This window comes from Dryobates pubescens, chromosome 37, assembly GCF_014839835.1.
Source record: "Dryobates pubescens isolate bDryPub1 chromosome 37, bDryPub1.pri, whole genome shotgun sequence".
Lineage (NCBI taxonomy): Eukaryota > Metazoa > Chordata > Aves > Piciformes > Picidae > Dryobates > Dryobates pubescens.
The window spans coordinates 3,124,032-3,145,461 of NC_071648.1; the positions used below are offsets into that span (position 1 = coordinate 3,124,032).

The 21,430-nt window shown below is 54.2% G+C and overlaps 1 protein-coding gene across 21 annotated transcripts in view; it reads right to left on the reverse strand.

Annotated features, from left to right (window-relative positions):
• Positions 1-21,430, reverse strand: part of MAP2 (microtubule associated protein 2) — a 225,683-nt gene that overhangs the window by 133,059 nt on the left and 71,194 nt on the right. For 4 of the 21 annotated variants that reach the window (XM_054177061.1, XM_054177055.1, XM_054177057.1 and 1 more), the window contains exons 1-2: positions 2,882-3,248; positions 2,272-2,337 (exon numbers count right to left, since the gene is read on the reverse strand). The gene's annotated coding sequence lies outside the window, so the exon portion shown is untranslated. Of the gene's footprint in view, positions 1-2,271; positions 2,338-2,881; positions 3,250-21,430 lie in introns of those variants that run through there. The other 17 variants (XM_054177072.1, XM_054177070.1, XM_054177059.1 and 14 more) reach the window with 9 other exon arrangements.

The window sequence follows — 21,430 nt, forward strand, 5'->3', positions numbered from 1 at the left end:
AAACTAGCAGTGAGTAAGAAGTCTTCTGCCAAAGACAGGGGGGAAAAGAAAGCAATGCAAGGGCCAGGAGAGCGGGAAGATGCGAGGAATCACAGAATCACACAGAACCAAAGAATTGTCAGGGCTGGAAGGGACCTCAAGGCTCAGCCAGCTCCAACCCCCCTGCCATGGCCAGGGACACCTCACACTACAGCAGCTTGCTCACAGCCACATCCAGCCTGGCCTGAAAATCCTCCAGGGATGAGGCTTCCACCACCTCCCTGAGCATCTTCTTCCAGTCTCTCACCACCCTCCTGGGGAAAAACTTCCTAACATCCAGGCTCAATCTACCCTCCTCTAACTTGGATCCATTCCCCCCACTCCCATCACTCCCTGACACCCTCAAAAGTCCCTCCCCAGCTTTCCTGTAGCCCCCTTCAGATATTGGAAGGCCACCAGAAGGTCTCTTCAGAGCCTTCTCTTCTCCAGACTGAACAACCCCAACTCTCTCAGTCTGTCCTCATAGCAGAGGGGCTCCAGGTTCAAGGATTGTCCTTTCTGCTTCATTCTCCCCATTGTCTCTGTGTGGTCACCATCCTGTGCCCTCTGCCCAAGGCTGTGGAAAGATGCAGGGACTTCCTGGGGGTGATGCTTCCCACTGATATTCCTGGTGGTCTGTAGGACAAAGGGTGAAAGGACCATGCCCTAGCCCTGGCTCCAGCCTCACTCAGAAGGGTTGCAGGTAGAACTGCATGTAAGGAAAACAGGAGAGGGAATAAGCCTGAAAACATCAGCAATGCTTTCCCCTGGGAAACATCTTGTCTCACTCAGCCCTGGCCATTTCCTGCAGTGGAAGGGAGCTGTTCTCCACGTTTCAGGGGGATGCTACTGCAGCCAGCACTGAAGACAGGCAGGGAGCCCACACTGGTGGTTCCAGCAGACCAGGATCACCATTACACTCCCAGTTAGAAACACAACTGGTTTTTTTGCCTGGAGAATGTCTCCCCTCTCTTTTCTGGGTTTCAAAAGGCACCCTGAAAACTTCAGACTAGAGCCACACAGATGTGGTTTTTTGGACTGGCTGCCCTGCAAACACACCTATTCCCTCCAGGTCTAAAGGCAGAGCTAAGAAGGATGAGTCACCTGTAGGACAGGGTACAGTCCCCACTGCAGAGCAGAGGGATCTGTATTCCTTAACCACTCATCTGCACTCCTTAACCACTGATCTGCACTCCTTAACCACTGGACATCACAAAGGTCAACACAAAGAAAGTTGGATGAGGCCTTTGAGCAACCTGGCCTAGGGGAAGGTGACCCTGCTCTGGCAGGGAGCTTGGAACCCTATGATCTTCAAGGTCCCTTCCAACCCAAACCACTCTATGAATCTATGAACCAAGTCACTCAATGTTTTATTATCATCCTGCAGGGGTTTATCTCACCCTTTCCTTTACAGCATCAAAGGGTTAAAGAACCCAGGAGGGGGAAGAGGATAATAGTTTAGTTGCCAGGAGGTATTAGGGAATAGGTTGGACTTGGTCTCTGAGGTCTTTTCCAACCTGGTTGACTTTATGATTCTGTAGCAATCTATTTCTCTTGGGAGCTAGCAGTGACACTGTCCAAAATAAAATGAAACACAAGGGCTCAGTCTATTGGCTTCATTCTGACAGGCAGAACCATGCCTGGAGCGCCAGGGATAGGTGAGAAAGCCATCAGGGCTCTCCCAGCCCTGCCCCACCCTGCCGAAAGGCAGCAGGCAAAGGGTTAAAAGAAGTTTTCCCTCCTCCACGGAAACCGCTACAGTCCTAAACCACCACTACGCTTTCTGCTGTGCGCTCCTTCTACCTGCTCCGAGCAAGCCCCCGAGTTTAACCCTCCTCTTGCTGGCGCTAAAACGAACATTAGAGACCACCCCACGCCGGAGGTGGCAGGGAGACAGCTTTGCGCCCTCCGTGCTTGCTAAGCCAAGGCGATGGCCAAGCACTCAGGGCTGTGTTTCCTCCTCCCCCCCCCCGCCGCCTCGGGTGAAACTGCAGCTGCAAAGGACTAATGAGCCAGCTACAGCAGATTGCACAGCGTCGGGAAATAACTTCACGGAGTCTGCCACAACAGTCTGAAGATCTATGCAAAGCTGCTAATCGAAGGCGGCTCCATACAACAAAGAACAACAACTATTGTCTGGATGCAAAACAAGCACAGCCCCCCTCCCCCTCCTCCTCTCCGAGCAGCCCACACCCTGCGCTGCCTCCCCTCCCACATCCATCCAAACCACCTTCAGCTACAGAGGTGTCCTACCTTTCCGATCTCTCCACAAGCAGGTTCCCGTCAGCGTGTCAGGTCCAAGGCTGGGGACTGCAGAATCTGTTCACATCAAAACAAAAGTGGGGGGGGGGGGGAAACGCTCTGAAAAGATCTGGTTTGGCTTTTTTTCTCCCCCCCTGAAAAACCAACCAGTTTTCAGCTATGAGAGAAGCCCCCCCCCCTTATACAAAGAGATCGATGCACAAACAGATCCACACAAGTATGAAGGTGTGGATGCATCAAATCCGACCACAAGCAAGCCCCCCTGAAGTTCACCACCTCATCACCCCTTCCCTGGAGGTTTGTGAAGGCCAGGCTGGATGTGGCTGTGAGCAAGCTGCCCTGGTGTGAGGTGTCCCTGCCCATGGCAGGGGCAGTTGGAACTGGCTGATCCTTGAGGTCCCTTCCAACCCTGACAATTCTATGATCCTATACATTTCCAATCGATCCAGTGAGCCACCGCTACGGAATTTCACCTTCGGCAGACGCTCCCTCCCCGCCCCGAAAAAAAAGCCACGGCACGAAGGTATCGCCTCCAGCCCCCCCCCACACACACCCCCAGCAAACAAAAGCTGCCATTGCAATAAGAAAAAACAATCATTACCAGCTCATATGCTGCCATACCACACAAGCCTATCCCTCAAGAAGCGCTGCAGAATCATCCTTCCCGGAGCGCCGCTCTCCGCCGGCTGCCTGCCGAGCTCCAGACAGCCGCAGTCTGCGAGCCACACCGGCTCCTATCTACCATGTGTACGTCAGGGGGGGGAAAGGGAAACTGCAAATTAGGAGAAGTCCCCGCAGTGGTGAGAAGGAAAAGAGGGTGAGTGGGAGAGGAAGAGGGAGCTCACTGGCCGCAGAAATTTCCAGAAGGATGACAAACCAGCCGGCTCCGCCAGCAGCCGCTTACAATAGGATGCTGCACCTCGGCGGCTGGAGCGGTTTTGTCAAGGGCTTGCCTGACAGGCATTTTAATTGCATCCAACCAAGTGTGTCCCCGGGAACCGGGGCCTTCGAGCCTCTGAATGTCATCGGCGGGTGCCTTTTGTGGCGCTGCCAGGCGCGCACGGGCGAGCGGCGCACCCCGGGGCTCCGCCGTGCCGCCCAGCCCCGCACGGCTGCCGTGCGGAGGCTCCGCGGCCGGGAGCGGGACTTGGAGGGCTTTAGCGCTTTCTGCAGCACGGATTAGGAGGGCGACACAAGCTCCATCCCCCCCCGCCCTGATTTCCCCACATAGTGCTCATGCACACGTGTTGGAGCGGCGGCTCGCCTGTGCTCCTCTTTCCCGAGCCTTGCATTTGCTTAGTGCCTCACCAAAGGGCACTGAAAGCAGGGGAAACGCAGCAGAAGCGCTGCAGGGCTGGAGCAGGGAGGCTTCGGGACTAGAACAGCAGAGGAAGAGGGCTCACTGCATGGCTCAGCACAGAATCGTCACAAAGTCATTCAGGTTGAAAAAGACCTTCAAGATCATCGACTCCGACCATAACCAAACTACCACGACCACTAAATCATATCCTGAGTGACTCCACCACCTCCCTGGGCAGCCTGTTCCAAAGCCTCACCACTCTCTCACAGAATGTTAGGGGCTGGAAGGGACCTCCAAAGCTCCTCCAGTCCAACCCCCCTGCCAGAGCAGCATCACCTAGAGCAGGTCACACAGGAACACATCCAGGTGGGGTTGGAAGATCTCCAGAGAGGGAGACTCCACAACCCCCCTGGGCAGCCTGCTCCAGTGTTCCATCACCCTCACAGTGGAATTCTTCCTCCTGTTTCCATGGCACTTCCTCTGCCTCAGCTTCCACCACTGCCCCTGGTGCTGGCATTGGGCATCCCCCAGCAGAGCCTGGCTCCAGCCTCAGTAACAAACAAATGAGTTGCTGTGAGGGGTCCGGTTTTACTGCCTCTCTTCTGCCTTGGCCTCAACTTCCCCACTCCAAGCCTTCCTCCAGAACAATTTTAATCAGACCAGGACAAGGGACCTGTGAAATCAGCCAGTGTTTTGGAGGAGAGACAGGCACCATTAGGGAAGGGCAGGAGAGGAGGGAGAGGGCAACATGGAGACACTTTTTTTTTCCAAGAGAGAAAGAGAGTAAGGAAAGGTAGAGAGATTAAACAGGTCTGTTCTCAAGCACTGTTAAGCTGGTCATGGACTCACAGAATCACCAAGGTTGGAAGAGACCTCAAAGATCATCAAGTCCAACCTGTCATAGGCAGCAAACAAGCAGTCAAGAGTAACCACTGAGCCCAGCAATCTTAAAGCTTACATTTCTCTGCAGCCAGGGCCCACAAGCCCACTAGATCCACTCCCCAAGCTGGTGTTTCCCAGTCCCCACAACCCCAGAGCCCTTCAGAGAGAAGGATATTACCAGGAGCAGGAAATGTCTCCCTACCACATAGCCTGGGAGAGGTCAAACAAAGAGCATTTACCTTTGAGAGGGACAAAAGGGCATGCAGGAAGAAGCAGCAAATCTCCCATGGATTCCCAGGGCTTCTCTCTCAAAATTTCAGTGGTAAAGAATCACAGAACCATTCAGGTTGGAAAAGAGCCTCAGCATCACCAAGGCCAACCCAGAGCCCTACCCTGCAAGGATCACCCCTAAACCACAGCCCCAAGCACCACATCCAAAACACCTTCAAACACATCCAGGCTTGGGGACTCCACCACCTCCCTGGGCAGCACATTCCAAGCCCTGAACACTCTGGGTGGGAAAAAATTCTTCCTCCTGTCCAGTCTGAAGCTGCCCTGCTGCAGCTTGAGGCTCTTCCCTCTTCTTCTATGGCTAATGACCTGTGAGAAGAGACCAGCACCAAGCTCTCCACAACCTCCTTCCAGGGAGCTGTAGAGAGCCAGGAGGTCTCCCCTCAGCCTCCTCTGCTTCACACTAACCATCCCCAGCTCCTTCAGTTGCTCCTCATCAGATTTCTTCTCCAGGCCCTTCCCAGCTTCCTTGCCCTGCTCTGCCCTGGCTCCAGCCCCTCCACATCTCTCTTGCCTTGAGGTGTCCCAAACTGGACACAGCACTCGAGGTGTGGCCTCCCCAGAGCTGAGTGCCAGGGGACAATCCCCTCCCTGCTGCTGCTGGACACAGCATTGCTGATCCCAGCCAGGAGGCCTTTGGCTCTCTTGGCCACCTGGCCACACTGCTGGCTCCTCTTCAGCAGGGGCTGAAAATGGAGTTGATTCCCTTCTGCCTTCCCCCACCATCGTCACAAGATGACTTTTCACACATCCATCAAGCCTTGCATCACCCATAAGATCCACCCTCACTGCTATAAACAGATCCAAGTGCCTGGAGAGCACATCTGTGCTGACCTGACAGTCTTTCCCCACCCTCTGAATCACCACAGCAGTGAGGAAGACAATGAATGGAAGAAGGTAGCCCCCACAGACTGCTTGCATGGGACGAGAAGGATGGTGGAGCAGGTGCTGTATGGCAGCAAAAAGGCCTTCAGAAGGAACATAAAAAACACTAGCAAGAGCAGCACCAGCACAGTTCTTAGACCTTTCCTCTGAGAAAGCCTCATGTGACTCATCAGAAGGGGTGCATGCTGCTGCCAAACCTCCCACTGCAGAGCTCAGCCTCTGCAGAAAGCAAGGAAACTCTAATTCTGCCCTCCTCTTCCTCAGCTCCACCTTTTAACAGTTGCTGCTCATTCACAGCATTGCTGCCACCCCTCCCTCACTTCTACAGCTCCTCTCCACCAGCCACTCCTCCCCAAAAGCAACCAGGAGCTCTGAGAGGTCCCAAAACCACGGTCACAGAGTTGGGATGGTGGAGGAGTAGCATGAAGTCCTGCAAACTGGTCTGTAAGTTCTGTCAGGTGTTCCTGATGGACCTCATGTAGTTCCCAAGGGAAGGATCACATAATCACAGAATATTAGGGCTTGGAAGGGCCCTCCAGAGATCATCCAGTCCAACCCCCCTGCCAGAGCAACATCACCCAGAGCAGGTCACACAGGAACACATCCAGGTGGGGTTGGAAGATCTCCAGAGAGGGAGACTCCACCACCCCCCTGGGCAGCCTGCTCCAGTGTTCCATCACCCTCACAGGGAAAAAATTCTTCCTCCTGTTTCCATGGCACTTCCTCTGCCTCAGCTTCCACCACTGCCCCTGGTGCTGGCATTGGGCATCCCCCAGCAGAGCCTGGCTCCAGCCTCTGGGCACTCACCCTGCACAGCTTTATCAATAACAATGAGGTCACCTCTCAGGCTTTGCCTCTCCAAGCTCCAGAGCCCTCAGCTCCCTCAGGCTCTCCTCAGGAGGAAGATGTTCCACTGCCTTCATCTTTGTGGCTCTGTGCTGGACTCTTTCAAGCAGTTCCCTGAGGTTCTTCCTGAACTGAGGGGCCCAGAACTGGACACAATATTCCAGATGTGTCCTCAGCAGGGCAGAGTAGAGAGGGAGGAGAACCTCTCTCAACCTACTCACCACAGCCCTTCTAACCCACCCCAGGATGCCATTGGCCTTCTTGACCACCAGAGCACATTGCTGGCTCATGGTCACCCTCCCATTCACTAGGACCTCCAGGTCCTAGAATCAGAGAAACATACAGTCACAGAATCACAGAGCCACAGTGTCATGGAGTCACAGAGTCAGAGAGTCACAGAATGATAGAGTCATAGAGTCATAATCACAGATTCATAGAGTCACAGAGTCTCAGAGTCATAGTCACAGAGTCATAGAGTCACAGAGTCTCAGAGTCATAGTCACAGAGTCATAAAGTCATAGAATCATAGTCACAGAATCAGTCACAGAGTCAGGAGTCACAGAGTCAGGAGTCACAGAGTCAGGAGTCACAGAGTCAGGAGTCACAGAGTCAGGAGTCACAGAGTGATGGAGTCACAGAGTGATGGAGTCACAGAGTGATGGAGTCACAGAGTGATGGAGTCACAGAGTGATGGAGTCACAGAGTGATGGAGTCACAGAGTCAGTCACAGAGACAGAGAGTCCCAGAGTCCTAGAGTCCCAGAGTCCCTGACAGTTCTAGGACTCTGTGATTCTAAGACACAGCTTCTAAACCAGCTAGATGCTGGAGCACAGAGAACACCCAGCCCTGTCTGAGATTTCACCTCCTGCTTTCCTGCCTCAGCCAAGAAGGCAGCATCAGCCACCCGAGCAGACTCATCACTTCAAGTGAACACAGCCCAGTAGAAGGGAAGAGCACAAAGCAAATAGAAACAGTAGGAAATTGGCAAAGCCGAGGGCTTGGCAATGTTTAAATGACAAAGTCATGCTCAGCAGCAGCGATATTTTCAGCACAGCACCTCTCACAGAGGGAAAAAGACACTTCCAGTCTCCACAAAGGACGTGGGGAGACTGTAGCTGAAGCCTGCTCTGCTCTCTGAAAGATTCTGCACATTCAGCTGGGGTTTTCTCTTTCATTCTCACACTCATGTCAGGGAGTTTCATTAGTGCACTGTAGGAGACCTCAGAAAATCCAGCTGCATACTGGGTAGGTCTGGAGAAGAGAAGGCTCCAAGGAAACCTAATTGTGGCCTTCCAGTGTCTGATGGGGGCTAAAGGAAAGCTGGGGAGGGACTGTCGAGGGTGTCAGGGAGGGATAGGACTGGGGGGGATGGAACAAGACTAGAAATGGGCAGATTCAGATTGGATGTTAGGAAGAAGTTGTTCCCCAGAAGGGTGGTGAGAGACTGGAAGAGGTTGCCCAGGGAGGTGGTGGAAGCCTCATGCCTGGAGATTTTGAAGGGCAGGCTGGATGTGGCTGTGAGCAAGCTGCTGTAGGGGAAGTTTAGGCAGGAGGTGAGGAGAAAGTTCTTCACTGAGAGAGTCGTTCAGCATTGGAATGTGCTGCCCAGGGAATAGAATAGAATAGACCAGACCAGGTTGGAAGAGACCTTCAAGATCATGGTGTCCAACCTATCATCCAGCACCACCTAATCAACTAACCCATGGCACCAAGCACCCTGTCAAGCCTCGCCCTGAACACCCCCAGCGACGGCGACCCCACCACCTCCCTGGGCAGCCCATTCCAATGGGCAGTCACTTGGTGCCATGGTTTAGTCATGAGGTCTGTGGTGCCAGGTTGGACTTGATGATCTTGGAGGTCTCTTCCAACTTTGGTGATTCTCTGTGTGTCCCTGCCCATGGCAGGGGGGGGTTGGAACTGGATGGTCCTTGAGGTCCCTTCCAACCCTGAGCGTTCTATGATTCAATTCTCTGATTCAAGGTCACACACAAACCTCTGTTGCCAAGCCAAGCTGGAAGACCTCCCCCAGGAGCCTCAGCCTAAGATCTCTCCATCCAAACCACTGCCTGTAACGAAGGCCTTGTGGGGTTTGGTTGCTTCCCTTTTAGCAGAGAGCGAGCGAACATTTTCTGCAAGGCCTAAAATAGCATCCAGTATCATCAGTGAGGTAGATGAAGAGGAGTAAGTCTGCTGAACACAAACTGCACCACTCTGGTAAAAATAGCCCTGGCACAGGGAATTTTCTTCCCAGCCTCTATTGTCTTACCACACACAACAGTGCTGGGGATGGCTGCCTGCTGGAGAGGCTGAGGGGAGATGGGTGGCTCAGCAGACTGTGCAAAGGCCAGGCTGGATGTGGCTGGCAGAGGTTGCCCAGGGAGGTGGTGGAAGCCTCATCCCTGGAGGTTTTTCAGGCCAGGCTGGATGTGGCTGTGAGCAAGCTGCTGTAGTGTGAGGGGTCCCTGCCCATGGCAAGGGGGGTTGGAACTGGATGATCCTTGAGGTCCCTTCCAACCCTGACAATTCTATGATGCTCAGTGCTCAGTATCACTAAGTCTGGAAGAGACCTCAATGATCATCCAGTTCCAACCCCCCTGCCATGGGCAGGGACACACACAGTATCACCAAGGTTGGAAGAGACCTCAAAGATCATCGAGTCCAACCTGGCACCACAGACCTCATGACTAAACCATGGCACCAAGTGCCACATCCAATCCCCTCTTGAACACCTCCAGGGATGGGGACTCCACCACCTCCCTGGGCAGCACATCCCAATGGCTAACAACTCTCTCTGGGAAGAACTTTCTCCTCACCTCCAGCCTAAACTTCCCCTGGCACAGCTTGAGACTGTGTCCTCTTGTTCTGGTGCTGGTTGCCTGGGAGAAGAGACCAACTCCCTCCTGGCTACAACCTCCCTTCAGGTAGTTGTAGAGGGCAATAAGGTCTCCCCTGAGCCTCCTCTTCTCCAGTCTAAGCAACCCCAGCTCCCACAGCCTCTCCTCATAGGGCTGTGCTCAAGGCCTCTCCCCAGCCTCTGCTGGATTCCTCTGCAGCAGCAATAAGCATCAGACTATCCCCTCTGACCAACTGTTTGAGGGACAGCCTTGCTTTCCTCTGATCTCCCTTGAGGAGTGTGTGTGGGGTGAAATACAAAAGGGAAGGCTGTCAAGTGATCCTGGGGAAAAACAGATGCAGCACAGCAGCTCTTCCACTAGGGCTACCCAGGGTGGAAGGCTGAGGCTGGAGTCACCATCTGGATCTCTGTGGTTACTGGTAACAGAGTCTTGAGGGCTGGGGAGGAGGTAAGAAAAGCTGCAGGCTCAGCTGGGAGCTTCTGTGGGTAACAAGGTGCAGAGGATTTTCACACAGAAATCACAGAATCACCAAGGTTGGAAGAGACCTCCAACATCATCAAGTCCAGCCTGGCACCACAGACCTCATGACTGAATTTTAAGGCAGGTCAGAAAGTTTCAGGGTGCAGGAAGGTCCTGGGTTTGTTTCTGGAACAGTGTGGGGGAGCTGATCTCCTCCCATCTCGTGCAGCCAGCCCCACCAGAATCATTTCAGCTGTGCTCTTTCCTTGCCCCCAGCTTTCTATCCACAGCCAATTTCAACATCTTTTGGGGATCTGACTGCCCTTTCCCCCAGGCTACCAATAAAGCAGGTCTGTACCAGGGGGCAGTACTGGGTCCAGTTTTGTTCAGTATCCTCATCAACAACCTGGCTGAGGGCACTGAGTGCACCCTCAGCAATTCTCTGATGCTACAGAGCTGGGGGGTGGCTGACACCTGCCAGGCTGTGCTGCCATCCAAGCAGAGCTGGGCAGGCTGAGAGCTGGCTGCAGCCAAACCTCAGGGAGTTCAGTAAGGACAAGTGCAGGGTCCTGCATCTGGGGAGGAACAACAGCAGGCACCAGGGCAGGTTAGGGAATGCCCTGGGGAGAGCAGCACCATGGAGAAAGACCTTGGAGTGCTGATGGACAGCAAGTTCTGCATGGGACAGCAATGGGGGGCAGAGAGGGTCAAGGGGATCCTGAGGTGCAGAAAGAACAATGTGGCCAGCAGGGCTGGGGAGGTTCTGCTCCCCCTCTGCTCTGCCCTGCTGAGACCACAGCTGCAATCCTGTGTCCAGTTTGGGGCTCCCCAGCTCAAGAGAGACAGAGACCTGCTGCAGAGAGTCCAAGGGAGAGCCAGGAGGATGCTTAGGGGACTTGAGCATCTCCCCTGTGAAGAGAGACTGAGAGCCCTGGGGCTGTTGAGTCTGGAGAAGAGAAGGCTGAGAGGGATCTGATCAATGTCTATCAATAGCTGAGGGCTGGGGGTTAAGGGGAGGGGGCCAAGCTCTTTTGGGTGGTGCACAGCAATAAGCCAAGGACCAATGGAGACAAACTTGAAGAGAGAAGGTTTCAGCTCAACATGAGGAGAAACTTCTTTGCAGTGAGGGTGACAGAGGCCTGGAGCAGGCTGCCCAGAGAGGTTGTGGAGTCTCCTTCTCTGGAGCCTTTCCAACCCCACCTGGATCCATTCCTGTGCAGACTCCCCTGGGTGATGCTGCTCTGGCAGGGGGCTTGGACTGGCTGATCTCTGGAGGCCCCTTCCAACCTCTAATGTGCTGTGGCACTGTGAAACCTCCTGTGTTCTAACTGCCCTTTTCCTCTGATTTCTCTGCTGAACCCCAAGAGCGCCATTTGGATGATCTTGGTGATCTCCACAGGTGTCTTCCATCCTCTAATGCACTGAGAGACTGTCAGACTGCTGCCATTGCCCTATCCCAGCAGCCATGGAAGGATTCCCTTCATACTGAGTATCACAGCCAGCTCTCCTCCACCCCTGAGCCCCCAGTCTGCCACCACCTGGGCTCCTGTGCAGCGTGGTGCCAGCAAGGAGCACTCACAACCCAAATGCTGTCCTCTCTTTCCCCTGTCTCAGCTTATTTGCTTTCAGGCATCACCTCTCCTTTATGAAACTGGGCTGGTTCTCAGCAATTAAAGGATAAACATGAGGAACACCCAGAAAGGGATCTCCTGTTTCCATTTTGCTCTGTGCCAGCGTGTCACTGAAATCAAGCTGGAAGATGTGGGCCATTCAAATCCCCCCAGGCTTGCTTTTCAGAACAAAGGATTCTGCACAGAGCCCTTTGAAGCTCCCAGATCAGCACTAATTTTTGAGTTGTCTTAGGAAATCCTTGCTTTCTAGTTCAGAGACAGTGAGAATGAACGAAAAGGAAAGCAAAATTCACTGCCAGAGTAACCAACCACGTCTCCAGTTCTCAAACCTCCCCCCTCAGAATCACAGAATCATCAGGGGTGGAAGAGACTTCAGGAGTCAGCCAGTTCTACCCCCCTGCCATGCCCAGGGACCCCACACACTACAGCAGCTTGCTCACAGCCACATCCTGCCAGGCCTGCAAAACCTCCAGGGATGAGGCTTCCACCACCTCCCTGGGCAACCTCTGCCAGTCTCTCACCACCCTCATGGGGAACAACTTCTTCCTAATGTCTAATCTCAGTCTCCCCTCCTCTAGAATACATAGAATAAGCCAGGTTGGAAGAGACCTTCAAGATCATTGCATCCAACCCATCAACCAATCCAACACCACCTAAACAACTAACCCATGGCACCAAGCACCCCAGCAAGTCTCCTCCTGACCACCTCCAATGACAGCGACTCCACCACCTCCCCAGGCAGCCCATTCCACTTCGTCCTACCTGGAGGCCACTACCTGGCTCCAAAGCCTCTTCCAAATGCTGATTCATTCTCCATTCCTCCTCTTTTGTTTCTGATTCCTCCCCATTCTCTTCCACCACTGCCTTTTCTTCTTTGCTGATCGTTCCTTTATCTCCCTCTTCCTGCTGCTTCCCCCTAACAACCTGTGCCTCCCAATCAGGTGAAGGACACAGAGAAGGCAGAGCCTGAAGAGCCTGTGCTGCATGGAACCTGTTGATCACTGTGTTCCTTACTCTGCTCGCCTGCATGAGTCCTTTCTCCACAGCTTCATCCTGTCTTTTAGGGGCAATTCTGCTCTTCATGCTCTCCTTGAAGAAGGAAGGAAAGTGATTGCCCAACCCACTCACAAACTACTGTTTCAGATGCTTAAACCAGGCTCCTAGAGCTGTGGGATCCAATCCCACCTGATAATGCTGAAAATGGCATCACAGAGTGCATCCAGCTGGGAGAGACCTCCAAGCTCATCCAGTCCAACCTCACACCCAGCACTGCAGGGTCAACACCAAACCATGTCCCTAAGCACCAGCTCCAAGGCTGCTTGAACACCCCCAAGGATGGGGACTCCAGCACTGCCCTGGGCAGACCATTCCAATGGCTGAGAGCCCTCTCTGGCAAGAAATAGTTCCTAGCATCCAGCCTGAGCCTCCCCTGCTGCAGCTTGGAACCATTTCCTCTGCTCCTGTCCCTTGCCACCAAGGAGCAGAGGCTGTCCCCTCCTCGTTCCAACCTCCCTTCAGGGAGCTGTAGAGAGCAATTAGGTCTCCCCTCAGCCTCCTCTTCTCCAGCCTCAACACCCCCCCCCCCCAGCTCCCTCAGCCCCTCCTCATAGCCCAGGGGCTCCAGGCCCTTCTCCAGCCTCGTTGCCCTGCTCTGGACAGGCTCCAGCCCCTCAATGTCCTTCCTGGAGGGAGGGCCCAGAACTGAACACAACACTCAAGGTTTGGCCTCAGCAGTGCTGAGCACAGGGGGATGGTCTCCTCCTGTCCCTGCTGCCCACCCTGCTTCTGATCCAGGCCAGGATGCCATTGGCTTTCTTGGCCACCTGGGCACTGCTGGCTCATATTTGATCAGCTGTCAACCAGACCTCCCAGGTCCCTCTCTGAGTCACAGCTTGCCATGATCAGTTGCCTGTTACGCCTCAGACCCACTTCTGAGAGCTGGCAACTGTTCTGCTCAACGCCAGCCAGAGCCTCAACTCAGCCACAGGTGCTCTGGCAGCCCTTGAGTACCCACAGTCCCTGTCCTTGTGGGTGTGCACATGAAAGTCTGTCCTACCATGTGCACCCTGCAGACACACTGAGTGCTTCACTGAATCACACAATTGTCAGGGTTGGAAGGGACCTCAAGGCTCAGCCAGTTCCAACCCCGCTGCCATGGGCAGGGACACCTCACTCTAGAGCAGCTTGCTCACAGCCACATCCAGCCTGGCTGCAAACACCTCCAGGGATGAGGCTTCCACCACCTCCCTGGGCAACCTCTGCCAGGCTCTCACCACCCTCCTGGGGAAGAACTTCTGCCTAACATCCAGTCTGTTGTTGAGAGGAGTCCAACCTATCACCCAACACCATCTCATCAACTAAACCACGGCACCAAGCACCCCAGCCAGTCTCTTCCTAAACACCTCCAGGGATGGTGACTCCACCACCTCCCTGGGCAGCACATCCCAATGGCCAATCTCCTGCCTTATGACTAAGAAAACACTGCAGATAGAAACCCTACCACTTCTGTTCCCTCTCCTGACCTCCCCGTGGGGTGGTGACTCAAGACACAAAACTTGCTGGCAGCGAAATAGCACGCTTGCTGTGGCACAGTGTCTTCAAATGCCACTCTGCACTTCACTCAACCACCCAACCTCCTGCTTTTCACTTCACTGTCATGCCACACCTCAGGAACAGCAGCTTTGATGATCACTCTGTGGCAAAGAGGAGGTTTCAAACTCATTAATCATTTGTTGAATCAGATTTGGCAGGCCAGGCAATTCCAACATAAACTCCAAACCAGCGGGGCCTTAAAGCCAGAGAAAGTGAGGAGTGCAGTGAGAGACACACAGATTTCTCTGTGTTGGCTCATCCCAGGGCTTTGGGCACCAATTCAACTTAGATGGCATTTACACTTCGGACAAAACAGGGCAGCAAAGCATTTCAAGCTCTGAGGCAGCCTGCAGGGGGCTGGCACCTAGCAGGAGGCTTTCCTCAACTGGCTTTGCACCTGTGCTCCTGTGGCAGTTCAGGCTGATGCCCAGGAAAATTCCCTAGAAAACAGCACAAATGCCACAGAAAGCAGCCCTGAGGAGAAGGACTTGGGGGTGCTGGTGAGGGAGGAGCTGGCCAGGAGCAGGCAGGGTGAGCTTGCAGCACAGAAGGCCAAGGGCAGCCTGGGCTGCATCCAAAGCAGCATTGCCAGCAGAGCCAGAGAGGGGATTCTGCCACTTGGCTCTGCTGAGACCTCCCCTGCAGTGCTGTGTGCAGGTCTGGAGCCCTCAACACAGGAAGGACCTGGACCTGATGGAGAGGGTCCAGAGGAGGGACATGAAAATGCTCAGGGGGTTGGAGCAGCTCTGCTCCCAGGACAGGCTGAGGGAGCTGGGGGTGCTCAGCCTGCAGAAGAGAAGGCTCCAGGGAGACCTAAGAGCAACCTGCCAGGACCTGAAGGGGGCTACAAGAAGGCTGCAGAGAGACTGTTTGCAAAGGCCTGCAGGGACAGGACCAGGGACAGTGGCCCCAAACTAGAGCAGAGCAGATTTAGATTGGCTGTGAGGAACAAGTTCTGCACCATGAGGGTGATGGAACACTGGAAGAGGTTGCCCAGGGAGGTGCTTGAGGCTCCATCCCTGGAGCTATTCAAGGTGAGGCTGGAGAGGGCTGTGGGCAACCTGATCTAGTTGGGGATGTCCCTGCTGACTGCAGAGGGGTTGGACTGGATGAGCTTTGAAGGTCCTTTCCAGCCTGGACCACTCTAAGATTCTATGAAATGTAAATAAATGGATACAAACATGAAGAGAGAAGGTTTCAGCTCAACATGAGGAGAAACTTGTTCCCTGTGAGGGTGGCAGAGGCCTGGAGCAGGCTGCCCAGAGAGGTTGTGGAGTTTCCTTCTCTGGAGCCTTTCCAACCCCACCTGGATGCATTCCTGTGCAGACTGCCCTGGGTGATGCTGCTGTGGCAGGGGGGTTAGAGTGGATGTTGTCTGGTTGTTCCAACCTCTAATCTACTGTGACACTGATACACACACACATACAGTACATCCATTGTATAGGTTTTACACATTCATTGCATTGCATGTTTCTAGACATTTTAGTTTGCTTCCTTTGCTTCCTAAACCTTCTGAGCCAGGCTGGTGATTTATTGTGGTGGCAATTCCTCACATTCATGTTTCAGGGGGGTGGGAGGGGTGGTGAGAAGAGGAGGCTCAGGGTAGACCTCCTTGCTTTCTACAACTACCTGAAGGGAGGTTGTAGCCAGGTAGGGGTTGGTCTCTTCCCCCAGGCAAACAGTGACAGGAGGAGAGGACACAGCCTCAAGCTGCACCAGGGGAGGTTTGGGCTGGATGTGAGGAGAAAGTTCTTCCCAGAAAGAGTAATTGGCCACTGGGATGTGCTGCCCAGGGAGGTGGTGGAGTCCCCATCCCTGGAGGTGTTCAAGAGGGGATTGGATGTGGCACTTCAAGCCATGGTTTAGTCCCCCTGAATAGCAGCACAGCTCTCTGGCTTGTCAGCCACTCCTCCCAGTTTCTCTTGTAAGAGGTTATCACAGGATGAGAAGCTTCCCAAGAATGTTTAGTTGTCAGGAGGTGTCAGGTATTAGGTGAGAGGTTGGACTTGATGGTCTCTGAGGTCTTTTCCAACCTGCTTGATTCTCTGATTACCAAACCCACCACAGCTCCCTTCCAGAGAAATGGTTCTGCTCCTTTCTTTTCCTAAGTCAGTTTGAAGAGCAGCCTCTCATTCAAAGCTGTCTTGCCTAGCAGCTAGCTCCTGCCACCCTACCAGCTCCCAGTAGTTATTTCCTCCCTTGTCCACACTCCCCTTGGAGATAATGCCTTTTTTTTCCCCCCACCTTGAAGTGGGTTAGCTCTATTAACTCACTTCTCTTCCTCGACAGCAAGAGCAAGCAGACAGGCATTAGAAAGCCCAGCAACACGTAGGAACAAGCAGCAGAATTGCTTTGAACAGCTTCTCACTTAGCAGCACTTCATGTAACGGAGGCAGTCAGGCAGAAACGCAGGGAGGAGGCAGCAGCAGCTGAGCCCCGCAGAGGGGAAGCGGCTCCGGCCTCGCCGCCAAGGAGAGGCAGCCAAAGCTGCCTTCTGAGGATGCTGCAGAGCAGCCAGCCTGCCCCACATGGGCACAGAGGTGACACTGTGGCAGCACCGTGCAGCAGCTCCATCCCCCTGGGCATGGGCACCCAGCCCCCTGCACAGAGAGGAGCCTGGCCGGCTGCTCCCCCTCACAGCGGCACAGATCCAGCAGCCCAACCGTAATGAATAGCCCCTGTGACCTCCGAGAGAGAGCCCAGCCAAAAGCACCTGCAGCCTGCCTGCACTTCACTGCACTTGGATCAGAAAAGGCCTTGGGGGTGCTGCTGGAGGAGAAGCTCAATGTGAGCCACCAGTGTGCACTTGCAGCCCAGAGAGCCAAGCAGAGCCTGGGCTGCAGCAAGAGAAGTGTGGCCAGCAGGGCCAGGGAGGAGATTCTGCCCCTCTGCTCCACTCTGCTGAGACCCCACCTGGAGCACTGTGTCCAGTTCTGGAGCCTCTGTTCCAGGAAGGATCTGGAGGTGCTGGAAGGTGTCCAGAGAAGGGCCACAAGGATGAGCAGAGGGCTGGAGCTGCTCTGCTATGGAGACAGACTGAGAGAGTTGGGGTTGTGCAGTGTGGAGAGCAGAAGGCTCTGAGGAGACCTTCTTGTGGCCTTCCAGTATCTGCAGGGGGCTACAGGAAAGCTGGGGAGGGACTTTTGAGGGTGTGAGGGAGGGATAGGACTGGGGGGAATGGAGCAAAACTAGAAATGGGTAGATTGAGATTGGATGTTAGGAAGAAGTTGTTCCCCATGAGGGTGGTGAGAGACTGGCAGAGGTTGCCCAGGGAGGTGGTGGAAGGTTTTTCAGGCCAGGCTGGATGTGGCTGTGAGCAAGCTGCTGTAGTGTGAGGTGTCCCTGCCCATGGCAGGGGGGTTGGAACTGGCTGAGCCTTGAGGTCCCTTCCAGCCCTGACACTTCTATGATTTCACACACACTGCTGAAGTGCTCCAGAGAAAGGGAAGGAGAGCTGACAGGGAGAGCACATAGCCTCTCTGCAGAGGGCCCTGCTGCAAAGGGCTTCCTAAATGGATTTTGACTGTTGCATTTACTGTGACATGAACAGAGCAGGGACTGCAGGCTAATTCATTAGCTACTTGTGATTGATTGATGTTTTCATCACCATAAAAGCAGATTTCCTGTGGTTAACACAATGATCCCGATTCCCTCTTTGCTTACACACATCTAAGTCAGCCACAGGTCCACTGAGCCAGCAGCAGTTTCCACATCAGGATGAAAATGGCTTTAATGACACTTGGATTGGGCAACTCAAAACCAGGTTTGGTTCCCTGGGTCTTACAGTGGCATCCAAAGAGATTTTCACAGGATCACAGAATTGTCAGCCCAGAGGCTGCAGCCAGGCTCTGCTGGGGGATGCCCAATGCCAGCACCAGGGGCAGTGGTGGAAGCTGAGGCAGAGGAAGTGCCATGGAAACAGGAGGAAGAATTTTATCCTGTGAGGGTGACAGAGGCCTGGAGCAGGCTGCCCAGGGGGGTTGTGGAGTCTCCCTCTCTGGAGATCTTCCAACCCCACCTGGATGTGTTCCTGTGTGACCTGCTCTAGGTGATGCTGCTCAGGCAGGGGGCTTGGACTGGATGAGCTCTGGAGGTCCCTTCCAGCCCCTAACATTCTCTGATCCTGTGTGATGCTTCTTGCACCTGCAGGCAGCCTCCCTCCCTACCTCTTTGTCAGAGGTTTCCGAATCAAAGCCAGTCCTGGGGGCACAACAGCCCTTGTGTTTGAGCATGAAATGCAAGCAACCATGCAGAACCTGCCAGTGAAAAGCCAGGAGAGCACCACCATTGGAATAAAACAAACCCAATCCAAACACAAGAACACTGAAGGAAGCAGGAGGGGAGAATCAATGGAATAACTAATACAGAGTTGCTCCAAGGTTCTCTCTGCACCAATTGGCAAAAAGAATACAACTGAGTCATTAATAATTGAAGGAACTTGGGAGACAAAGGCATTTTCAGGCAGCATTAGCTAAAGGGATGAAAGAGGGCTGTAATGAGAATTGGGATGATGGTATCATTGGGGGGGGCAGGGGAGTGGAGAAGGCTGGGAAGGAGGGGGCCATGCTTAAAAGAAATGGTTCCTTTGTAAGAAGAGAGCAAGCATTCTCATGACTAATGCAGGCAGAGGCAGCTGAAAGAACTTATTCAGCTGATGGTGTCACCCAACACCCTTCTACACACCAGCTCTCCACTAGCAGCATCAAACAAGGAGAGGAGTTTGTTGCAAAACAGAGAGTGCCACAGGATCAGAGGAGGTTAGGGGTTGGAAGGGACCTCCAGAGATCTTCCAGTCCAACCCCCCTGTCAGAGCAGGAGCAGAGAATCCAGCACAGGTCACATAGGAACACATCCAGACAGGGATGGAAAGGCTCCAGAGAAGGAGACTCCACAACCTCTCTGGGCAGCCTGCTCCAGGGCTCTGTGAGCCTCACAGCGAAGAAGTTCCTCCTCATGCCACTTGTTTCCATTTTTTAGCCTCAGGAACCATTAAGAGGATAAAGATTAATAAGCATCCAGCTTTCTGAGCTTTCCCTCATGGTGATGGTTCTCTGCACCTAGCTGATGGGAGCTTGAGCTTTCCTGGCTTTTGGCAGCTGGTCCTGCAGACCAAGGTAGGTCCAACGGCTCTAAGCAGAGCACACTGGCTGTGCCCTCTTAGGAGCTGCACTGTGGACAGAAGAATTCTCATCCTGTGTCCAGTTCTGGGCCCCTCAGTTCAGGAAGGACCTCAGGGAACTGCTGGAGAGAGTCCAGCACAGAGCCACACAGATGATGAAGGCAGTGGAACATCTTCCTCACGAGGAGAGCCTGAGGGAGCTGAGGGCTCTGGAGCTTGGAGAGGAGGAGCCTGAGAGGTGACCTCAGTGCTGTTGCTAAAGCTGTGCAGGGTGAGTGCCCAGAGGCTGGAGCCAGGCTCTGCTGGGGGATGCCCAATGCCAGCACCAGGGGCAGTGGTGGAAGATGAGGCAGAGGAATTGCCATGGAAACAGGAGGAGCTGTGGGACAGGGACAGAACTGAGAGCTGGGCAGAGAGGAACCTGAGGAGGTTCAACAAGGAGAAGTGCAGAGTCCTGCAGCTGGGAAGGAAGAAGAAACTACAGCAGGACAGGTTGGGAGGGGATCTGCTGGAGAGCAGCCCTGGGGAGAAGGACCTGGGAGTGCTGGTGGACAACAAGGTCTGCAGGGGACAGCAATGTGCCCTGGGGGCCAAGAAGGCCAAGGGGATCCTGGGGTGCATTGAGAGGAGTGTGTCCAGCAGATCCAGGGAGGTTCTCCTCCCCCTCTACTCTGCCCTGCTGAGACCTCACCTGGAATACTGCATCCAGCTCTGGGCTCCTGTGACTCTGTGAGACAGGCCAGCCTTAGGAAAGACATCTTGAAGCTGACACCAAGGCAGGTTGTGGGACCTCACGTGGGCTGGGGACCCCAGCCTTCGACCCGTCCCTCATCCCAGCCCACCCCTGAGCACTGCCATCCTCTCCCCCAGGCTGCATGGTTGGCACAGCCTCAGTGCAGCCCCTTGGAATCCAGTGCTAGAGAGCTTTCTCTCTCTGTGTGTATACATACACACAGCCCAGAGCTGTGAAGCACTCCATCTGCTCACGTTACACCGCTCACCCCCCAGGGAACTGCCGGAGCCCAAACGCTGCAAGGATCTGGATTGAGGAGCAGGCAGTGCCTCCTTCCCCTGACTCCCACCGTTTCCACCTTCCTCTCACCCTCACATATGGAATGCCATCTGAATTGCTGAATGGATCATGCTCCAAGGGGAGCCTGCAGTAGCTATTTTTAACCCAGATTACAGACAGGGGGAGGGGGAACGTTGTCAGTCCGGGGTGCAGCATTGTTTGTTTGCCTTGCAAGCTTGGGCTGTCACTACTGCTGGCAAGGGTCCCCTTCCCACTGCTGACAGCTCATCTCCAAGCTCTGGGGGAGACTGAGAGGGGCACTAAGAAATCACTATCAGTGTCTGAGGGCTGGGGGTCAGGCTGCAAAGGACAGGCTCTGCCCACTTGTGTCCTGTGTCAGGACAAGGGGAACTGCAGCACAGGAGGTTCCACCTCAGCATGAGGAGGAACTTCTTCCCTGTGAGGCTCCCAGAGCACTGGAGCAGGTTGTGGAGTCTCCTTCTCTGAAGCCTTTCCATCCCTGCCTGGATGTGTTCCTGAGTGCCCTGTGCTGGATTCTCTGCTCCTGCTCTGGGAGGGGGCTTGGACTCAATCATCTCCAGAGGTCACTTCCAACCCCTAACATCCTCTGGTCTGGATGTGTTCCCACAGTGGGTGGGGGGTATCTCTCTCTGGTCCTGGGTTCCAGCCACCTGCTTTGAGATCACATGAAGCTAGAGCATTTGGTGTGGGCAAGTGCATCCTAGGGAGCACAGGGAGTCTCCCAGCAGTGGCACAGGGCTCTCCCTGGCTGCACTTTGTGTGGAGGAGGAAGAAAGCCAGCTGGAGGCACATGGCAGTGTTTTGGGGAGGGGGGGGGGTCCCTCTAGGTGAAGTTGATCTGGCTTTCTAGGAAGCTGCAGCACTGAATGTGACCTGAAGCAGCCAAACAGATGGAGGGCTATATTCTGTCAGAGGAGGGAGCTGGGTTTTTGGCTTCCACCTCAAGCAAGAGATTTGTAGGTGGCTTGCCTGAGCCTTCTGGGGGCTCTGATGCTCTGTGCATTGCTAGTTGGAGCCACACAGGAGAGTTGTGTGGGGGTTTTTTTTTCAGCCTCCTGAAGATGAAACCCAGAAGGTTAAAAATAGGATTGCTTCAAACCTGGATGCCCTGTTGGACCACAGCTTCTGCTGCTGCAGGGAGCAAGCCATTCACGTTGGCTTCACTGGCAGCTATTTATACCCCGTGGTGGGACCACGGACTTCACTCCCCAGCTCAGCCACTGAGTGCTGGGTTGG